Below are 12,048 nucleotides of genomic sequence, written 5' to 3'. Positions count from 1 at the left end.
AAACAGATTTAAAAAATTCAAGAAAAAAGTCTAATCCAAATATATATGTTTTTGACTTATTCTACTTAATTAATATATATATATATATATATATATATATATATATATATAAAATTCCAACTATACAAAATAAGCCTTTTTCCGTGGTAGGATAGGAACAATACCCATCTTTGATATCCTGATTTCTTGTTTTTTTCCATGAGATAGAGATGGAGATATTTTTCCTTTTTATAGTCTTGTTGTGTTCTATTTTAATTTGTGTTTATGAAAGTATTATCTAATATAAAAAAAAAAATTAAATATGTGTAGTCAGTTCAACTCCAAAAGTATCTTATCTACTATTAAGAAATTTGGGTTCAACCTCACAGATACTAAAAATGGATTAGTCTCTTATGGTCAAATAATATATTTGGGGTTCGAACTCTACCTATACTTTAAATTAATTGGTATATTACCAATCAACATGATAATAAAGAACAATCATAGTTAAGCACCACCGCTCTCCTTTGGTGCAGTGATCACTCTACAAGTATAAATGCTTGTAGGATGTGGGGGGCAAAAGTCAGGGTTTAAGCCTCTAGGAGGGAGCTTTACACACATATACACTTAGATTAGGTTAGAGTAAAAATTTTATCTTATATATATAAAATTTATAAAAAAAAAAAAAACCCATCATAATTAAGCAGCCACAATAAATTGAAAATCTATAATAGTTGTAAAATAATTAAATAAATCTCTACGAAGAAGACATCAGTGGCGTAGATGCAAGCATTTGCTTGAGGATAATATTAGAACTTAGGATACCTTTCACCGTCTCTTGGACAAGGATAGGACTTGGGACAGGACGTAAGTCATGTAAATTTTAGTAATTACTAGTAAGGGTTGCACGTGCAGCCCTGAGAAAATTTAAGATAATATTTTTTCTTAAAGTAATATCAAACCATGTATTTAAACTTAAAATAGTTATTTAACATATGGCTATCTATTTAGTATGATAATTTCTTTGGAGATGGTTATGGTATCAAATGATATCCTGTCAACAGTATTAAAATTCAATAAGTATGAGACATGTCAGCAAAAAATAACCAACCCACTAACAATTGAAAGACATGTGTTAGTGGGTAGTTAGTTTTGCACACATATCTCTCGTTTATTGGATTTTAATACGGATGACGTGGTATCATTTGATACAAAATATTTTTTCATTTCTTAGATACTATTTATTAAAGATAATACATACTTACAAAAAAAATTCCACTAAGAATGATAACAAATGTTGTCAACTTCCAACAATAAAAAACTAAGTTTTGATAAAATATTGTTATAATATTTAAATTCTACTAATAAATGATAACATATACTACAATTGAAACTCTGCATCAAATTAAATAGGCCAAATCGGCCATTTACCACTTTTCACAGAAATTATTAGCAACATATCACTGTTTGCAAAATAAGTATCAATATACCACTTTTTTGAAATTCAAGTTCATGAAACTCGAGTATGCTGTGTAAATCGAGTTTTAAACACTTGAGTTTCATAAAATAAAAAATAAAATAAAAACTTGTGCTGATATGGATTTTTTTATTGAAAAAATGTCAAATGGAACTTGAGCTTGGTAAACTCGAGTTCCATACTCAAACTTACCAAGCTTGAGTTCTTTGTAAATATAAAACTCGACTCTGTAATGGTACTCGAGTTTACCAAGCTTGAGTTCCTTGTAATAGCTTAAATGCTTTTTTTTTTCTTTAATGGTACTTGAGCTTACTAAGCTCAAGTTCCTTGTAATATGAAACTCAAGTTTGCTAAGATCGAGTTCCTTATACTTTTTTTTTATAATCAACAAATAAACATAAACATAAAAATAATTAGTTTTTTCATTTGAACGCACAAACATATGTTATTATTTATTTAATTAGAAGCATTGTAAAATATAGAAATTTTAATTTCAAAATATAAATTTTTAGGCCAATCATACCCCTTGTTCATTCAATTTTAACACACTCATCAATTTCTAACTTCTCAGAAGCATTATGGTCAAATTGGTTAAAATATTAGGGGTTACAATGAGAAATTCAAACAGCATTGTGTACAAAGAGAAATTCGAGCATGCTGGGAGTAAATTGAATAGAAATGGGGGGGGGGGGGCAGATGTACATCATTGGGGGGCCCAATTAAAATTTCTATATACGCTGGTGGACTTTTTTTTTTTTTTTTAGGGGCCACGGCCCCCCTAAAGGGCAACGTGGCTCCACCCTTGGGCCCATTTTCACTCCCGAAAATTCACACTTGTTTTTGTTCGATTCGTGCTGCTTGGTCACCTAAAAACATTCTCTCTACTTGGACTATTAAATTGTCAATTTTTGCTGAAACTGTATTAGGATCTTCATTGTCGCCTACATTGTGATCTCATATTTTCTCTAAATGAACCTCATACTTGCCCAATCAAGCGTCATGAGTTTCCAGAAGAGAGATTATGTGAGTAACTTAACAAATATTAGCTGCAAGCTAGGGAAAAACGCCGCACAACCAAACATTGGTATTTACCAAATTTCACACTTGAGTGCTCTTTTTAATATCTAGTTTATGTTTGAGAATTGTTTATTTTTGGTAGCTAATTCACATAATGTGAGAAAAAATGTTAAAAGCTAGCTTATTTTTTTAAAACTGAAAGTAAGATTATTTGAAATAAAGCTAAGATTAAAAGTTGTGTGGGACGCGTGAACAGTAAATAATTAAAACAAAAAGCCAATTTTTAATCTGTTGCCATACACATACCTAGTAAATCTCTCTAAAAAAAATATGGTAAAAAAGTCCAACTCTGAAAATAAGAAAAATCATAATTGAATCCCCTCTCCTAGCCCAAAAAGAGGGAGAAAAAATGGTGAACAATTTTTTAAATAATGCTGTATTGAAAATAATTTTATGTAGAATGCTAGAATCAGTTTGTGCAAAAAACAGTGAACAATTTTAATGAGAAAACAGTGTATAGTTTTAATTAATGCAGAAAACAGATTTTATGAATGTAGTAAGCAGATTTGAATATACAGTAAACATGATGTGCAGAGAGCAAATTTTTCTTTGTTCACAATGTTGTTCAAATTTCTCATTGGAACCCCCAATATTTTAACAAATTTGACCATAACACTTCTGAGAAGTTAGAAATTGATGAGTGTATTAAAAATGAATGAACAAGGGGTATGAATAGCCGAAAAATATATTTTTTGAAATTAAAATTTCTATATTTTACAATGCTTCTAATTAGATAAATAATAAAAAAATGTTTGTGCATTCAAATTTAAAAAAAAAAATACTTATTTTTATGTTTATGTTTATTTGTTGATTATTAAAAAAAAAAAAAGTATAAGGAACTTGAGCTTAGCAAACTCGAGTTCCATATTACAAGGAACTTGAGGTAAGCTCGAGTACCATTTAAAGGAAAAAAAAAAAAAAAAAAAGAGCACATAAGCTCAATTTTTGTATTTGCAAAGAACTCGAGAATGGTAAGCTCGAGTATGGAACTCGAGTTTACCAAGCTCGAGTTTCATGTGGCATTTTTTCAATAAAAAAATTCATGTTAGCACAAGTTTTTTTTATGAAACTCGAGTGTTTAATTCTCGATTTACACAGCAAACTCGAGTTTCATGAACTTAAGTTTTAAAAAAGTGGTATATTGCTACTTATTTTGCAAACAGTGATATGTTGCTAATAATTTCTGCGAAAAGTGGTAAATGGCCGATTTGGCCAAATTAAAAACCTATTACCATTTGCAATGAATATTTTGTTGTTCATACTTCTTTCTTTATAATTTTATTTTATGAGCTTAATTACAATGCTTAACTTACTTAATTTTTAATGAACACCATTTTTAAGAAAGAAAACAAATAGAAAAAAAGAACAAAATAACAAAAGACATATGTCATTGAAGTTTCTATTAGATAAAATTATAAATCTAGAAGATTTAAACCTCTAATAAATTAGTGCTCTCTAGGTAACAAATAGAATACCATGGGTCACCATTTTTACTTTCTCAATATGACTAACATATAAAACTCAAAATACATGAAGAAAATTTTTGGGACATTAAATTTAGTGAGGCATTTTAGATATTGCACAATGAAATATTCTAGGGATCATTAGATTTTGTTAGGGTTTAACAAAAAGAGTAACAACATGGACTATATATTTGTCTACGAAATATAAAGGAGGAAATTATTCAACATTAAAGTTGGGGGATGAAACTACCCCGAATATAAAGGGGGAAAATACTTTTTTCCATAATTCTTTTTTGTTGGTAAAGCTATGTGTTTTTTATTTTAAACAATGCCTTAAAAATAAATAAAAAAAATAAATAAAAAAAACCAGTCCAAGAAAATTGTTCATAAAACTATGAATTTTGGCTCAACAAATTGGCTAAACCAAAAACTATGTGTGTTTTACTTAAAATGGTGCATAAAAGAAAAAAGAAATACAAAACAAAATACAAAAATTCAACCCAAGAAAATTATATGTGAAATAGTGAATTCTTGCTTAACAAAAATTGACTAATAAAAAAAAGTTTCTAGAAACACAAAGAATGTCATAACATTGTCATAATACCTTTATAACTTTTTTTGACTTGTAAAAAATTGACACCTCAACAGGTTTGAAAATATTGTGACAACAACAAGATGTCTTAACATCTTCACAAGAAAAATACTATGTTCACAACATTTTCATTACAAATCATAAGTAGTAGGTTGTTAAATTAGAATAACAATTTACCACCTAAAATTTGTTATGAAAATGTTGTGAATGTAACACTTTTTTTTTCGCAATACCTTTATTTTTAGTTGTAGTTGGTTCCAGTATGATATTTTATTATTGAGAAATGCTATGTTCACAAAATTTTTACAACAAATTATAAGTGGTAGGTTGTTATCGGTTGTTATTATTGGGGAAAAAAGTAATCTCAGTGGTAAGCTCAAAATTTGAACCAATAACAACTAATCACCTATATTTTTTTGTAAAGATATTATAAAAATATTATGAACGTAATAGATCTCTTTATAAATTTGTTTTGACATATAAAGAACTAACACATCTAGGGGTGTGCAGAAAACCCACCAAACTGCCAAACTCGACCCGACCCAACCCAACCCGCCGGGTTGGGTCAGTTTTTAGGCCTTGGTGGGTTAGGTTGGTTTATAAAATTACAAATCCGCCAAACCCAACCCGACCCGACCCACCCATATTTTAATATATATTTAAAATATATTATATATTTAATAATTAAAAAAAAAAAAACTAGCTGTAGGGCACTTCCTCGGTTCCTCCTACTATCATATTATATATTTATATATATATATATATATATATATATATATATTATATATTTAATAATTTAAAAAAAAAAAACCAGCTATAGAGCACTTCCACTGTTTCCTCCTATCATATATAAAATCCTATACCTATTAGTTCATAATCAGTAAACCTAATGTGCCACCTCCCTCATTCATCAAAAAAAATGTGCTACCTCCCTCTTCCCCTCCCCTCTCACTTTCCCACACTTCACTCACATTTGAACTCTAACACTCTCTCCCTCTGTTGAGCCTCTATCATCCATCAGCTATCATCTCCGCCTCGGCGGTGGTTCTATCTTTCCGGTGGTAGCTCTCTCTTCCAGTGTTAGGTAAAGTTTCTCAATGTTTTCTCTCTCTCACTCACTCTATCTGTTTATCTCTCTTGCTGTGGTGGATCAATGTTTAGCTTTTGCTTTGTTGATTTCTTAGTTTTCTTTTGGCTAATTTTTAAATGTTTTTGCTTTGTCTCAACCTATAAGTGTATTTCTTACTCTACAATATTGTCCAACAAGATGCCATGGGTTCAACCTAACCCAACCCGACTCATGTGGATTGGGTTGGGTTGGGTTGGGTTGAATTTTTTTTGACCCATCATGGTGGGTTGGGTCAAAAAATCCCTTCAACCCGACCCAACCCGACCCATGCACACTCCTAAACACATTAATAATTATGAAAATATTGTGATAATATTTTGTATTAATATTTGATTATTATTATATAATCAAGTTCAACGCAAGTACTGTTGCGCAAGTACCATTAAAAAAAATGAAAAGAAGAAGAAGAAGAAGGCATAAGTGTGAGTTTGTGAGACATAATCCATTAGACACCTCCAGCTCTAAGTGCGTAACAGTGGATCAAGTGGAAGTTGAATAAACCAAAGTACTGTAGCACAAGTATTGTAGCGTTATACCAATTGACTCTTTTTATGTATAGACTAGTGTGGGTTGCATTGTAAGGCACGTGCTAGCCCTTTAGTAAAAAAATTAATATAGTTTTTTTTGTTGAAGAAGTATGAAATCATGTACTTAAATTTAAAATAGTTATTTGAATATCTATGTACTATGACAATTTCTTAGAACTTATTTACTAAATGTAATATCTACTCACCAAAAAATGCTATAAAGAGTGATTCTGAATGTCATCATCTTTCTACAATATTTAAATTTTCGCAATGAATGATAATATATGCTACAATTTTTTTGAAGATCTTCATTAAATTAAATATTTGCAATCATCTACAATGAAGATTTTGTTATTCATATTTCATTCTTTATTATTTTATTTTATGAGTCTAACTATAATATTTAGTTTACTTATTTTTAATGAATACCCTTTTAAAGAGGAAAATAAATTAAAAAATGAACAAAATAAAAAAAGACATATGTCATCAAAGTTTCTATTAGATAAAATTATAAGTGTAGAAGATTTTAACCTAATAAATTAGTGTTCTCGAGGTAACAAATAGAACACTATATATCATCATTCTAACTTTCCAAATATAACTACCAGTCTACCGTATAAAATTCAAAATACACAGAAATTTTTTGGGACATTAAAATTTAGTGGGAGTATATTAGAAATTGCACAATGGAATATTTTAGGAATTATAAGATTTTGTTAGGGTTTAACTAAGAGAGAAATAATAGGGGTATATGCTCATTTACAAAATATAAATTATAAAATTATTCAACTTTAGTTTAAGGAGAGAATGCAACTACCCCGAACATAAAGGAGGAAAGTGTTACTTCGTCAATTTGTTTGTGTTATGTGTGTGTAAAACAATATGTGTGTGTGTGTGTGGTTTTTTTTTTTTTTTTTTATTAAAAAAAAAACTAGAAACAATGTGTAAACAAAAATCAACCTAAAAAAATTATGCATTAAACAATGAATTTTAGTTCAAGAAATTGAATAAACCAAAAAAGAAGTCTAGAAACATAACAAAAAGTCACGATATTTTTACAATACCTTTATTTTTAGCTATGGTGAGTCCTAGTCTGATATTTTATTATTTTATTTTAGAGTAATGTTACGTCTACAATATTTTCATAATAAATCTTAGGTGGTAAATTGCTACTGGTTTTAAATTGGACTAACCACTTTTAACCGTGCATTTAAAAATAAAATAAAAAGCCAATTGAATAAAATTGTGCCTAAAACAATGAGTTTGGCTTATTAAATTTGACTAAACAAAAAAAGAAGCCTAGGAACACAACAAAGTGTCACACAAAAAAGAATTATAGGAATATAACAAAATGTCACAACATTTTTGTAATATTTTTTATTTCTAGCTGTGGTAGGTCCCAGTTTGATATTTTATTATTTAATTTTTACATCCACAACATTTTCACAACAAATCTTAAGTGAAAAATTATTACTGGTTTTAAAATTATTCATTAAAAAAAAAAACAAAAAGACAATACAAGAAAATTGTGTGTGAAACTTACAGTGAATTTTGGCTCACACAATTTGATTATATATACTAAAAAAGAAGTCTAAGAATACAACAAAATATTAAAACATTTTCACAATACTTTTATTTTTAGGACCCGATAGATATATTTTTATTTTATTTGAGAGAAATACTACATCCATAAAATTTTTAGAATCACCTCAAAATAATAACATTTTTAGAACAAATTATATATGACAAGTTGTTATTGGTTTTAAATTGAACCCACTACTGATATTACTTTTTTATCCTTCAAAAATACCTTGCTACATAAAATTTGTTACAAAATTATTGTGAAAATGTTGCGGACATAGCATTTCTTTTTATTTTATTTTATTTGGATCTATAAGGAACTGAGATCTCGTGATTGTGAAAATATTGTGATAAGAAGAAGATGTTATACCATTTTCATAATACATTTATTTTTAGTTGTACTTAGTCTCAGTCTCTTATTTTATTAGTTTATTTTGACCTTTAAAAAATTGACACCTCAATAATAATGAAAATATTGTAAAAATTTGTTGCGTCAGCGTAATTGTGTATGCACATATAATATCTAAAAGCACAAGCAAAACCAACATATTGTGAAAAAAAAGGGGGGGGGGGGGCAATGAACAGTGCAAATTTTCAATAATTGTGAAAATATTGTAAGAATTTGTTAAATCAGTATAACTATACATACACATCTAAATATTTAAACGAAAAGACAAAAACAACACAACCAAAACTGGTGTACTGTGGTTTGTGGGAAAAAAAAAAGCCTAATGAACAATGTTGTGAAAGTGTTGCAAAAAATGTTGTGAATGTAGAACTTCTTTTTTCATAATACCTTCAGTTTTAGTTGTGGATGGTTCTAGCACGATATTTTATTTTAACCTATAAGGAATTAACATATCAACAATTGCAAAAATATTGCGACAATTTATTATGTTAACTAACAGCTTTATATATAAGAATAAAAAAATAAAAATAAAAATAAAAAGAGTGAACATGCACCGAAAAAAAAAAAAAAAGCAAAGAAAAAAAAATAAAAAAGGAAAAGAAAGCAGCTACAGTGCCAATTGAACAAACCATAAAAAGGTTGAAACCAAAGCACTGTAGCTACAGTGCCAATTGAACAAACCAAATTGGCACTATAGCAACTATTCAAAACTTGAAAAAAAAATAAAAAAATAAAAAGGTAAATTTCATTAACCTCCCCTGAAGTTTGGAGAAATACCACTTAGGTCCAAAACATTTCAAAATTGACCAATTAGGTCCCTAAAAGATATATTAGTCCTTAACACCCTTAACACCGTTACCCCTCCATCATTTTTCTTTCCCTCACTCAGAACTCTCTAGTCTCTTCCCTCTGGTTACTTTCCCTCTTTCAATCCCAGCCAAAGCCATAACAAAAAAACTCAAATCTTACCACAAAACTCAAAGCCAAAACTATCCAAATCCAAATTCCAACAAGATCAAGCTGGGGTCACACACGGTGGGATTTAGGGTAAGATTTAGATAGCCATCAACGCTATCCAAACCCTCAAGCGAGCTCACAAGTCCTCCTCCACCACACCCGATTACTCCCCCATCCTCTCTCGCCTCCTTAAATCCGACCTCCTCACTACCCTACGCGAGCTCCTACGCCAAGACCATTGAGCCCTTGCTCTCCACGCCTTCTCCGCCTTTCGATTTGAATACAACAACCTGGACTTGTCCCTCTATGCCAACATGGCCACCGCTCTCGCTAAGAACAGAATGGTGGAAGATCTCGACAATCTAATCTGTGACTTGGAGACAGATTGTAGTGAGGGTGGGATTCAATGTGACGACAAGGGGCTCATTAGGTTGATCAAGGCAATGATTGGTGCTGATAGGAGGGAATCGACAGTCAGGATTTATGAGATGATGAAGAGGAGTGGGTGGGGGTCCACTTTGGAGGCGGATGAGTATGTGGTTAAGGTTTTGAGTAAAGGGTTGAGGAGGCTTGGAGAAGAGAGTTTAGTTGTTGAGGTTAAGGGGCTCTCGAGGGCCAATTTGGAAGGTTTAAGAGTGTAGAGATGATATAGTTCTGTGGTAAGATTTGAGTTTTTTTGTTATGGCTTTGGCTGGGATTGTAAGAGGGAGAGGAACTAGAGAGAAGAGACTAGAGAGAGTTCTGAGCGAGGGAAAGAAAAATGACGAAGGGGTAACGGTGTTAAGAGTGTTAAGGACTAATATGTCTTTTAGGAATCTAATTGGTCAATTTTGAAATGTTTTGGACCTGAGTGGTATTTCTCCAAACCTCAAGGAAGGATAATGGAATTTACCCAAAAAAAGAAAAAGATAAAGGGACTCAATAAACCAAATGTGTATTGTAGGGGCATTGGTGCTTCTTATATAGTTAATAGATATTTACATGTCCTCACTCTTTTCTGGGACATATATCTGAAAAATTTAAAAACGTTAAGAATATTCCCGTCAAGAGTTGTTGTGCTGCGAGAGCGGTAAAAGTCGTTGATGGGTAGAGATTGGAGTAGAACTGTGACAGAAGCATTGCCCAAACTGATTTACTTTCTACTGTAGTGAATCCGTGGTCTATATAATAGCACTTTTGTTTGAAAATTCTGTCTAGAGATGAAATTCCTCCCCGGAAATCCTAGCTAAAAAATTGCAAACTATATTCTTAAACTGTGAGGGTATTTAAATTTTACATCTCAAAATTTCAGAATTTATAATTTCTCTTTGAAATTCTATTTCGTTTGCATAAAAAGTCATTTTATTTATATTTTTCATTAAATTAATGTCACATAAACTTATCATGTGTGTTTAGTTTGTCCAAAAAAATAATACATCATTTTTGCAGACTAAAAAAATTAAAATGACATGGCATAGTAAAAATGACATGACATCATTTTATTGGAGGAACTAAACACGCATGACAAGCTTATATCTCACTTAATGAAAAAATAAATGAATGAAATGGCCAATGATGCAAATGGAATAGAATTTCAAAGATTAAATTCTAAATTCTCAAACTTCATGGTATAAAATACCAACACCCTCAAACCTTAGGTGTGTAACTTACCATTTAGCCAAAATTAAAATGCAAAGACTTCTTTTGTGGGTCAAAGAGTATGGTAGTGGCTCGGAAGGAGACCAATGTGGAAGGCATTTGCATTGGTTAACAACTTGCATATGCGAGTCCAAAGACCCAAATTCTCCTTCATGAATGAATGATAATTCTTTTTAATTTCCCTTCTCTATCTAAAATAAGAAACGTTTCTGTTAATCTATGAATAAATTTCCATATGTGACATAAACGTATTTAATTCCATATATTAATTATTTATTGGATATAAATTTTGACAAATCTACCATTAGATTACATTTTCTTCTTATTTTTTACATACTTGCAAAATTTTTAAAATATCAAATCTTTATAGCTATATCATTAATTAAATGTTTAAATTTTAATTTTTTGTAATCTTAAATTATGCAAAGAAAATAAGTTTATGGATCGAATAGTAAATAACATCTAATAGACTCATAATTTGACATGCGTGTTAAGAACATACAATCCAACGAGTAGATTTTCAAAATATGTAAACTTTGTCCTATCTATATATATGGTGTTTCAATTACTTATAATAATAAAAATGAATTTATAGGGTTAATTTCATAAAATTTAAATATAAATAAAAACTTATTTGAAATATGACATTCTTTCTAATGTTTTGTAGCTTTGGAAGCCAACAATTGAAAGAAATACCATCTAAAAATAAAAACATTTTTAGTAGCATATGCAACAAAAAATATTAAAAATAATTCTATGCTTAAATTAGTTGAAACAATTAATATATGTGAATTTACTAAAGTAATGTGTGTGTGGAGTCAATATTGTAGTAGTCTAAATTGGGCCTGAATCCTCTCCTATTTATTATTCTCCCATTCTCTCCCATTTTTAATATGGATGAAAGTCGCGTGGGGAAAAAATCCCAAGGCCAAAAATAATCCCTAAAATTCTCTCTCTCTCTCTCTCTCTCTCTCTCTCTCTCTCTCTCTCTCTCTCTCTCTCTCTCTCTCTCTCTCTCTCTCTCTCTCTCTCTCTCTCTCTCTCTCTCTCTCTCTCTCCAGAGGCACCAAAACACTAATCTAATCTCAAAACCTTGAACATCTCATTCTTTATATTTTCAACATATGACTTTTTTTTTTATAGATAATTTAATGTTTACAATGGAAAGAGAGAATTTGAACTTTATATGTCTCTGTAATAAACACCAAGAGATAGTAAT

The 12,048-nt window shown here is 30.1% G+C and overlaps 1 pseudogene; it reads left to right on the top strand.

Moving 5' to 3' along the window:
- The first annotated feature begins 3,184 nt into the window (after window positions 1–3,184).
- LOC142635714 (protein THYLAKOID ASSEMBLY 8, chloroplastic-like) lies at window positions 3,185–9,832 on the top strand (annotated as a pseudogene).
- The last annotated feature ends 2,216 nt before the right edge of the window (window positions 9,833–12,048 follow it).

Source organism: Castanea sativa, chromosome 5 (genome assembly GCF_040712315.1).
Source record: "Castanea sativa cultivar Marrone di Chiusa Pesio chromosome 5, ASM4071231v1".
Classification (NCBI taxonomy): domain Eukaryota; kingdom Viridiplantae; phylum Streptophyta; class Magnoliopsida; order Fagales; family Fagaceae; genus Castanea; species Castanea sativa.
Note: the sequence above shows the minus strand (reverse complement) of the source record. Positions and strands in the feature narration are given on the sequence as shown.